Genomic DNA, 11304 nt, shown 5'->3' on the forward strand with positions numbered 1-11304 from the left:
TCACCAGCACAGACATTATGCCACAAATTGTCCGCAGAAGAAGAAAAATAAGCAAGCTACTGGATCTGCAATGGGAGAGGCCCTAGCCTCGCAGTTTGAGCTGGATTTTTCATTGATCGCATGCTTGGTATCAAGTGTGATGGGATCGGTATGGTTCTTGGACAGTGGTGCGTCCTTTCACAAGACAGGAGATCAAGATTTGTTTTCTAATCTGGATGAGAAAGATCTTGGAGTGCACATCGAGATGGGTGATGATGGTAGATACAGTGCAACCGGTATCGATGTTAGCACCTAAATCTGCCTTAGGCTAAAGGAAGGCAAAAATTAGGGTAACCACAAACCACGCTCAGTCCGGTAGCTAGCCCTACCAGAGCAGGAGAGGGCTCTCTCTGAGTCACGCTCAGTGGATAGATAATCGAAAACGGTCTGAGATGACCTACAATGAAATATTTACCTTAGGCTAGTAAGTGAATAGGGATTTTGGAAACAATTTTCATGAATGACCGAGCTTCTAGGATGTTTATGGGACTGGCGCTCAGCAAAGAACAGAGAATTTAATACAAAGGCACAAACTATTTTGTGAGGCAAGGTAGGCGGGAAATGTAACAAAGCTAGTTTGAGGTACCGCGGCATGAATAGATTGCTGAAGAAAGTGAAAAGGGCATAGTGACATGAATCCTTTTCAACAGAAGAATAAGACTGAAACATGAAATTTTCCCACAGGCAGAGCAATAAAAATTGGATTCTACCTAATCTCACTAGAAAATTTCACTGGAAATGAGCATGAAATGAATTATGAACACATAAGAAACACATTTGCTACACTCACAACCACAAGAATCTCATGAAACAGAGCCGTTGCCTTTCATTAATTCTCTGTCAAAAATACACAGTGAAAAAACAAAGTTTCTTTCTCCACAGTCTCCCAGAAGTTACAAGCCAACCCTTTGCAAATAACTTGCATACAATATATAGAATGTGTGAGGAAGAGATAGAACGCCCAGGGGTTGGGAAGTTACTTGAATCATTACAAAATGGAGATGGAGAGCCAACCATCTGCTACAGGTGCAGCATTGCAAACATGACATTTGGCATTGGGTGACCGTTTGCCTTCCTTCGCCACTTGGATAGAAGCCAATCTGGAGAAAAAACTCTTTAAATGCTGCCTTTGGTGCGAAAAAACTGAAATGTATATGACCGGGCCCACTTGGAGAAGTCGCGAACCGAAATTTCGCGAAACGGAAAAAAATTGGCAAATTTTCCTCTGTGCGCTGCACCATTTTCTCTGTGCGTCGCGCTACTTTGGGGCCTGTTTTGGGGCACTTGTAGGTGTTCAAAATGTGCCCAAGTGGGCTTGTTGGAAATCCTGTCCTGTCTACTTTCTAACCGCACTAGAATTTCCAAATTTGGTGCTCATTTTCCCCTCCAAATCTTCATTCTCCCAAGACTGCTTTCTGTGTGTCAAAAAAGTGGCAGAGAGGCCATTTTTGGGTGTTTTTTGACCTTTAGGAGACCCAGATCTTGTCAAAATTTCTTGCCCGGACACCAGTAGTCATGATTTTCCATGATGAATCCAAAAATGCAAACCATTCCTCGATTGGAGCCCTAGAATTTTAGCGTCGCGCCAGTGGCGCAGCGCACAGGGAGGAATTTCCTGTTTTTTGTCCAAAAAATCACCATGTGACAAAAATTGCCCAAATTTTTTGAAATTTGGGCTAGAAGTTCTCTATGGGGTGCCATGCTGAGCAAAGGAAGCCTCAGCCAAGATTCTAAGCCTATCTTTCTCTTTTTCTCGTTTTGCCCTTCTTGTTGCTTTCCTTAATTTTTCTTTTAAACTCCTTATCCTGGCCTATGCACTCATGTTTCGCACCCTGTAACGGAAAGCCATATGTCTCAATAGAGAAAGGTCCTGGTCGGATTTGTACAGAAACCTCTCCAGTTGCATGTTCCTGATCTCGATATAGGCCTCCCGATCTTCATTGATCGCCTGCTCCAGTGATGTGGGCTGAACTCTTCTCCTTTGAGCAGCTTGGCAATGCTCACGAATGTTTTGAAGCTCCATAATCATCTGCTGGTCCTCCAGCTATTTGTTCCTCTGCTCCAGGTAGTTCATGTTCCAGTTGGCCCTGTCCAAGTTAAAGGATAAGGACTCAATCACTGACTGCTGCTCCTGGATGATCTCTGTAAGCTCCTCATTTGTTGGTTCTGCATCTGTCTCATCATCCTGAAGGAGAATGAATTCGGTCTCTTTTTCACCTGATGGCTCTCCTGAAGGCCCCTCATCATGCACTGGCTCCTTACCTCTGCCCTGCTCCTGTGATGCTGATGTCGGAAGCGAGGCCCCTTCCACCCTGGGTGGAGATAACACTCGCTTTGCTGCTGCAAACAAAGGTCTACTGCCCTTCTGGTATGTGATGTACACTGGCTTGGTAGCAGTCTCCTGGCGCTCATACTGATGTGAAGGACCCCCTACCTCATGCTCTGTCTCTAATACCACCGGTGGAGCGCTGAAGAAATCACGGGAGATGAAGTCCTCCCAGGCAATACCCTACAATCCCAACTGATGGTCCACCAAAATCCGGATGAGAGAAAAATGATAGACACTGTTTAGCTGTTGTCGAGGGGTCTTGTGCTGCATGAAGTTTTTCATATTCTCTATGTTGTTGCAAACGAAAAATGGGAGGTTCATCATCCGCACCCTGGTGAAGTGCATGAGCAACCTGATGTGATAGGCATAAAGGCGAGAAAACCTCCCCTCGTGACTAAAATACTTCATGATCAATCTCATGAGTGGAGCATACTCATCCCTCAAAAATATGAATGGAAAAACTCTGGTGAGCTGGCTCAAACAGCTGTCCTTGATGTAAGGCTCATAATGATGCCTCTCCACCTTCCTTTTCTTATACCACTGTTCCCCAATGTTCGGTATTCCTGTTGCCACTGATATGGTTTCCGGTGTCAATGTGAAAGTGACCCCAGCCAGGACAGATTGACCTCCCTGTAGATGAAGTGCAAAAAGACGGGCCAACTCATGATGGACTCTGACATTTGCCACCCTTTGACAAAATTCATAACATGCCAAGTGCTGGAAACAAGACATGGCAAGAGGGCATGCCTGCAACTCAGTGAGGGTGTTTGGCTCATCTCTAAGATGTCTACCACTCCGGTGATGTCTCCTATGGGCCCTCTCTCCTGAAGATGTGTCACTATGGGTCCCCTCCTCATACTTCGATGAAACTTCTGATGCCATTACTGTTGTTTGTACCCTGAGTTTTATGCTTCCCTCTGAATCCAATGGAACTGGTAGATGCTCTAAAAATATGTCACCAAGGGGACAATAAAACAGGGAGTATTAGGAGAGGAATGATGAAATGGTAATAGGGGCTAAAGGGAGAGATTTATCAGGGATTTGGGAGTGTTTTGGGTATAGTATTGATGGGGTAGGGTTTGAATTTATTTTGGTAGGGTTTGGGTTTTTTGAGTCATAGGAGGAGGGGGAAAAAGGAATATGATTACAGTGGTGTTAGGGTGATGATAAGGGGAAAATGATGCAGGGAAAATGGTGATAGGGGCAGGGTAGGAGAACACTTTGACAACACTGTTACTGTAGCAAAACCCTAGGAGCTTGATTTCTTTGTGTCTTCTTTTGTTTACTAAAAAAAAAAATTGGCAGTAGATTTATACTCATCGAAATCATGGTATTCTTCTCAAGTTTAATGCCAAGAGTGAAGGTAGTTGGTCTACCTCTCAAGTTTGATAGGCATTCACAAAATTTTTAGGCAAATTGGTGGTTTTCTAGGCTTATATCTCTGTGCGCCGCGCGCACTGCCCAGTGCGCTGCACGCTCTGAGTGCACCGCGCCAGTGGCATTTTTACGCTGTGAACCGGCTCCCAATGCGCCCCGCACAATCAGTGCGTCGTGCCTCCTTGTGCGTGCGCCACGCGCTTAGAATTTCACCATGAATTGCTTGCAGGGATAGGGAAAGGGTTATGTAGTGGTTTTAGGGTGGGGTTCTTAGGAAAAATGGTCAAGGGGAGATGAGAAAGATGATGGGTGAGGGGACAAGGGGAGTGGAGCGAAACCTTGGTGCTATCATCACATTTTTGTAACCCCATCCATCATTTTCTTGGTGATTTTTTTTTTATGGTTGACCTTATGCTTTTGGGTGACATTTAAACATCTCATAAACACCATATCAATGACAAAGTTTATGGAGAAGAGGTGTCCACAAGGCCTACCTCTTGTTTTGCTAGCCTTCACCAAGACTTGTAGCGGTTTGGAAATTTTTTATGCCCCTGGCTATGTGCGTCGCGCACCAAGCCCAGTGCATTGCGCGTTGGGTGTGCGTCACGCCCTTGTAAATTTCCCACTGCAAGCTGGCTGCGTGTGAGCTACGCCCTCTGTGTGCGCCGCGCTCCTTGGTGTATGCGCCGCACCCTCGAAATCCAACTCTCACTCACTCAAACGCTCACAATTTCGCTTTCTCACTTTTGCAATGTCTCTCCAAAGCTTGCAAGAGCACAATGCTTTTGGTTTGGGTCAAAACATGTATTTATAGCCTTGGAGGAGATGGGTTTTATTTTTGTCTCTTTGAAAACCCCTTTTCGAATGTTGAGTTTTGCACTTTTTCATTGACCTTTAGACACACTGATTTTCACTTTCCCTTTGACATTTTGGCTCAAATGATGAAATTTTCGGCACCTCTTTGCAGGGACTATATGACAGAGCATTGGGCCATGTAAATAATAACTGCATCTGAAAAGTCAACTGGTGATTTTTTGAAAAAAAAAATTCATAATTGAGCTTGTTTGACTTTTGTTCAAAACAGAGTTTTGAAGAAGAGTCGAAGTCTCTTTAGGTGATGATGAAGCTTTCTGAATCGTAGTTGTGTAAGGCCTCCCTCTGGCCTGCATGGCTTGTTCTTGACATGTTTTCAAAGAACAAATTGATGAATTCCTAGACCCAATCATAAAAAATGACTTTGTCCTATAAAGGACCAGACCTGGACTGTCATGAGCTTCGGTGATTATGGACCAAGACCTGAGCCAGCAGGGGCCAGACATGAGGGAAAATGACTAGCATGATTTTCTCTGTCAGATCATGACATGTCCCTAGCGAAATGCAACTGAATGAATGGAGCGGGACACCTAATATTGAAATGCACAAAGAGTTTTGATCTCTGACAGAGGGCTGACCAGACCGACTCTAACATTGGATCCAATGGGGGATGGTAGCTCCTTGGAGGTGCCAAAAACAGTAGATCTCTAGAGGAGCTAGACAGTGCCTTTTGTCCATTGGGCTATGGAGTCATTATTTTGATAAACAGCATAGGACTCTGACTTATTTATAAAACTAAAATGACCAAGAAATTGGCTCTACTTGACATTGAAATAACTCAAAAACTAACTTTACAGACTGAAACCAAACTAAAATAAAAATGGTATTTACAATGACAGTGGAAGCAGCGTTAATAGATCAGTAGTGATACCGCTTGAGTAGCCGACCATTGATCGGCCCTCCAGGACAATCTTCCCCATTCATTTCCTTCAGAAGAAAGGAATTCTAACCCCTATATGTTGCAATCTTGAAAGGACCTTTCCACAGATTTTCGAACTTTCCGTGCTTGCCTTTCTCTTCATTCCTTGCATCACACTTCAGCACCACATCATCCAATTGAAATTTCTCTGCTTTTGCTTTTCTGTCATAGATTTTCTTTATCTTCTCCTGCAACTTGGATGTGCTCTTGAAAAATTATTCTCTTGTTTGCTGTAAGTGGATCATTTGATTCAGCCTTCTCTGCATGGGATCTTCTTCACTGTCAGCCTCCTGAAGAAGTCTGACCACCGGGGCAGCGAGAGAGGCGGGGAATACTGTGTCAACTCCATAAACAAGCTCAAACGGTGACATACCAATAGAATTTTTTTGACTGATCCGATTTGCCCAAAGCGCATGGCCCAACCTCTTGTTCCAGCTCTTCTTATTTATTTCCAACAGCTTCTTGATGATGTTGACCAAAAATTTATTCGAAGATTCCACCAATCCATTGCCTTGCGGATGATAGGCAGTTGAATGACCCAAAATTATGTGATACTTATGACAAAATTCTACCATCCTTTTTTATTTGAAAGCTGTTGCATTATCGGTGATTAATTTGTTTGGACAACCAAAGCGAGACAAGATGTTATTTTCGAGAAATGAAATGATTACGTGTTTGTGGCTTGTTTGGTAGGGGCTACCTCAATCCATTTTGTGAAATAGTCTGTCGTTGTAAGGATCCATCTATGTTGTCCGGAAGAGGCGGGATGAATTTCCCCAATGAAATCCAACCCCCACTGCTGGAAGGGAGCGCTCACTTCAATAGGCTTAAGTGGCAAAGGCTGTAGTTTCTGTTTTCCTTCAAAAATTTGACATTTATGACAGCGCTTGACCATCTTATGCACATCAGCAAATAAAGTAGGCTAGTAGTACCCTGCTCTCAAAATTTTGTTCGCTGTTGATTTCCAAAAAAGATGACCACCACACTCGCCTCCGTGGAAATCCTCCATGGCTTTCTTTGTTTCCTCTTCCACCAAACAATTTAACAAAATGCCACCAGGATCTTTCCAATACAGTGCAGAATTCAAAATACAAAACTTGGCAGCCTTCAATTTGAGTGTTCTCGCTTTGTTTCTAGTCATGTCGGGCAGTGGTGATAGATTTTTCAACACATATATTATATCTGAATACCATGGGGACAAAGCAAACATTTCGAATACCTGAATTGGCATTCCTTCCTCATTCTCATCGGACATGGCAGTGATCAGATTTATGTCCAAGGCATGCAAGTTTGATTCGGCCATTAGCTTCACCAACCCTTGTCCTTTGACCAGCTTTGTAGGCTTTATCTCCACATCATATTCCAGCAAGACTGCAACCCATTTGCTCCTTCTCCCTTCCGAATCGATCTGCACTAAAACATCTTTTACAGCAGTATTAGGAACATAGGCCAGATTGTGAGAATGTAGGATATATACCCGGAAATCCTTCAATGCCTTCACCAATGCCAAGGCTTGCTTCTCAACGATGTTGTACTTTAAAGCTGCATCCCTTATAGCCCTGCTGAAGAATGCAATGGGTCTTTCATGATCATCTCTCTTCTGCAATAATACCACTGCCATAGTGTGCTCAAAAGCAAATGAAAACAATATGAAATCTTGAGTGTAGTCCGCACTGACTAGAACTGGAGCTGAAGAAAGGACCAATTTGACCAAGTTGAAAGATTTTACAGCCTCCTCTGTCCATTTCACCTGGCTGTCCTTCTTAAGCATGTTGGTCATTTCTCTTAAGTGTTCTGCAATATTAGGCACAAAACGACGCAGAAAATTCATTTTACCATTGAATGATTGTATTTCCTTTTTGTTCCTGGGCAGATCGATTTGCTGAATTGCTTGCACACATGCTGGGTCTATACGAATGCCATCCTTTGAAATGATGTGCCCAAGTAATTTGCCTTCCTCCATGGCGAACAAGTTCTTCTTAGGATTCAGCGATAGACCATATTTCCTGCATTTTTGAAAGACAATTTTTAGGTGATGCATGTGCTCTTCATCAGATTTGGAAAATACCATCAAATATTCAAGTACACCACCAAAAACACATCCTTCTCATTTACAAACACCAAGTCCATTGCCTACTGAAATGTGGCACCTGCATTCTTTAAACCGAAGGGCATTTTGGCATAGTGGAAGGTTCCCCATGGAGTGGTGCATGATGTCTTGTCTCTATCATCTTCATGGACATAAATTTGGTTATATCCGGAATAACCATCAAGCAGTGACATACGAGATACCCCCACTACTCACTGAAGTATATGGTCCATCTTGGGCAGTGGATAGTTGTCCTTCAATGAGACCTTATTTAGATTTCTGAAATCAATGCATAGGCGGATCTCACCGGTCTTCTTGCGTATAGGCACTAAGTTAGATATCCAATCTAAAAATCTGATGGGCACAGTGATAGCTAACTTGTACAACCTATTTACCTCCTTTTCGATAGATGGCAGCAGCTTTGGATTTATCCTCCTCAGCTTTTGTCTAAATGGTTTTTGATTGGGCTTGATAGGTATTGTGTGTTGAATAATATATGTATCATAGGTCTTTAAATCAGAATAATCCCAAGCAAACACATCTGCAAATGAAGCCATCAAACTAATGTATTTGTCCTTGATCTTTGGCGGTAATGCTTTGGACAATTTTACCAACTTTAGATTGGCAGCTGTACCGATGTTGACTTCTTCTACACCCTTCTCTGTCGGCTGCAATGTTGGCTTGTGGGCTACATCATCCTGATCAAAAAGTTCCTCTAGAGGTATCAAGCCTTTAGGAATGATGTTATTCTTCAGCTGCAATACGTCCATTTGATTGATCTGCACTTCATCTGTACCATTCCCTTTGCCTTCATCATTTTCTACATCGATTGAGGTTTCTTTGAACTTGCCTTTGTTGAGCAAAAAATCCTTAATCTCCTCATCATCTTGAAACACTTGCCAATATCGCTGATTGTCTGGAATGGTTGAACGATGCTTGACATGGATTTCAAACTTATTGTTGGAGTTCATGGGGATCTTCAAGCTGCTCACTGCCTTGGCAAGAGCATCAGCAATACTATTTTGTATAAGAGGCACAAATGTCAAGGTGTATTCTAAAAATAACTTCAAGATGTCTAAAACTGCATTACAATAGGCCCGCATCCTAGGATGTTTTGCTTGATATTCACCTCTGACTTGTTTTATTACCAACTCAGAGTCGCCATATATAGAAATCCTCTTTGCATTCAGCTTTCTAAGAATCTTCAGGCCAGCAATCAGAGCTTCATACTCAGCTTCATTATTTGAACATTCAAAGGCCATGTTGTAAGAGCAAACTCTCACGCTACTAGGCACTTTTTTTGGGGCGAAGAAAGGACTATGTACCCAAATTCCAATTCCAGCGACATCATTCCCTATTGCTCCATCGAAATCCATGGTCCACAAGCCTTCTTCCTCCTCTTGTAAGTGCTGGAAATCTGTTTGTCGTGCCTTGTCTACTTGCTGTCCAGTACTTTCAGCTGATTGCCCAACATTTTCCTGCTTTTCTTGTCTTTCTTTCTTCAAAATTTCTCTGAAATTTTCTGTTATTTCCGGTATGTCATCTGCTTCTACTATCTGACTATCTATCTCATTTAAACTATCTGAAAACAAAACAAAAGACTCTAAATCTGTATGTACATAATTAATGGGATGATTTATAGGTTTCTCCTTGCTTGTGATCATATATTTCATTTTTTGTTCCCGATATAACTTCCTCATTTGTCCAAACACCGGGATTGTTGCATAGGAGAAATCCAGCTGTAGTGTCCCTTTCAATTTCGCTACCCAAGACCTGGAAAGAAGCATGCCAAACCTTGGAAGAATATCTGCTACCACCACATCCATCAAAACATTTTTCATAGGAAGCTGATCCAAACTCACAACTAAGTCTTTGATGAGCCCTATACACCTTAGTCTGCTGGAATCGAATGAATAGAGATCATGATATTTCCGGGTGATGTCCAGAACAAGCTTATCCATGATAGCCTTGGGCATGAGATTATGAGAAGCTCCAGAATTGAACATGGCATTGTGTAACACAAAATCATGCAATCGTAAACTAATATAGAAGGGTGGCACATCGCTATCGGGAGACTCACCATTCGTTGCTAGTCCAAAAATCATTTCAGGCTGATCATCTTCTACATTTACCATGTCGGACATTGGGTCCAAATTTAACATTTTAGAAATTTGTCCTCTATAACTGTTGTTCTTCATTATTTCAGTCAAGGGAATGGATACCTTTAACTTAGAAATCTCGTTCTCTATGCTAAAAGCGGGAGTTTTTTATACCTCTTTGACTGGGATCTCTTTCCTTTCCTTTTCTTTTGATGTGGCTGGCTGTTGTGATTGTTCTGCTGATTTTGATTTGGTTCTCTCCAGAACAACCGCCTCCTTTCCCTTTCTTTATGTAGTTGATGAATCATTTTTTGTTGTCTCACCCTCCTTCTTCTTCTGAATTGGTTTGGCCGGCACATCTCTGTTTCTAAGTGAATGTCACTGTTGTTGTGCAGACAAAGCATTCATATACCCCCTTTGATATTCTTCTGATTCTTCTTCCAACACGGTGTCGCTGGCTAGAATAAAATCAGTGTCTTGGTGTGCAGCGGAATTCACTGCACATTCTTCCTCTTCGGTAATGTAAGTAGGCAGCTCATATGGAGTAAAGAGGTGGTTTTCTTCGCCTATTACATTCCCGTCCTCATATGACTCCATTCCATGTACAAAATTCTGCTGCAAAGGTGTTTGTACCAGCTGTTGTGTTGTCTGCTCTTGAGTTTGTTGATCTCTCTGTCTTATCCTATATTGTGGCTGTTGTTGACCACGAAAGTTAGGATTCCTAACTTGTGGCTCTGGCTTGTCAAGTTTTACCCTTTCAAGCATCTGCTCTACCTTTTCGAGAAGCTGATCCTTTGAAGAAGATTCTTCTTTCACAGTGGTTTTCTTCTCTGCGTTCGCTCTAGCTCTTTTGGACAGCAGATTTGCCTCAATGCTGACCGCAATTTTTTGCATGTCTTCCATTGTAGTCGGTTCTCTCTCTCTTAATTGGTACGCCATGTCAACATCAAAACCATCTGGAAACTTCATCATCGCTAGTCCCACAGGTGGCTTTAGATGGTCTGGAATTTCGTTGTAGATTGCATTAAATCTAACACAATAATCTTGGACCGACTCACCGGCATTCCGTTTGATTTGTTCATACTCGGCCAGGATTTGCAGTGGATGCTTTTTCACTTCGCACAGGTTCAAAAATTGTCTTTGTAGTTCAGCCAAGGTAGTGATACTTGCAGCCGTCAAAACTCTGAACCACTTCCTCACATCACCTACAAATGTTTGTACAAAGAGCCTCATTGCCACGTTCTCTGCATCAATCTCATGAAGTTCATAGAAGTCTGCCATTTTGTCTACATGTTGCTGAGCAGTAATGCTGTTAGGAGTGCCATCAAAAAACGGGATTTTACTTTGATAATCCGTTGGCATGTCATCTACATATTGGGGCAGAACAAGAGGAGCAAAATGGGCAGCCATCATTCTTGGTGGATTTGGCCTTGGAGGTGTTGGAGGAGTGTGCACAGTTTGCAAGGGGCTTGCAATTGGGGATTGGGGCTGTGTTGCAATGTAATTATCAATTAATCTATTAGCTCTTTCTGTTTCAAGGTCTACGAGAAATTGCGGATTGGGGACAGTATAATCAATA

The sequence above is a fragment of the Pinus tabuliformis genome, chromosome J (assembly GCF_031772625.1).
Source record: "Pinus tabuliformis cultivar Carrire ecotype Pingquan chromosome J, CPIR1, whole genome shotgun sequence".
NCBI classification, from domain to species: Eukaryota; Viridiplantae; Streptophyta; class Pinopsida; order Pinales; family Pinaceae; genus Pinus; species Pinus tabuliformis.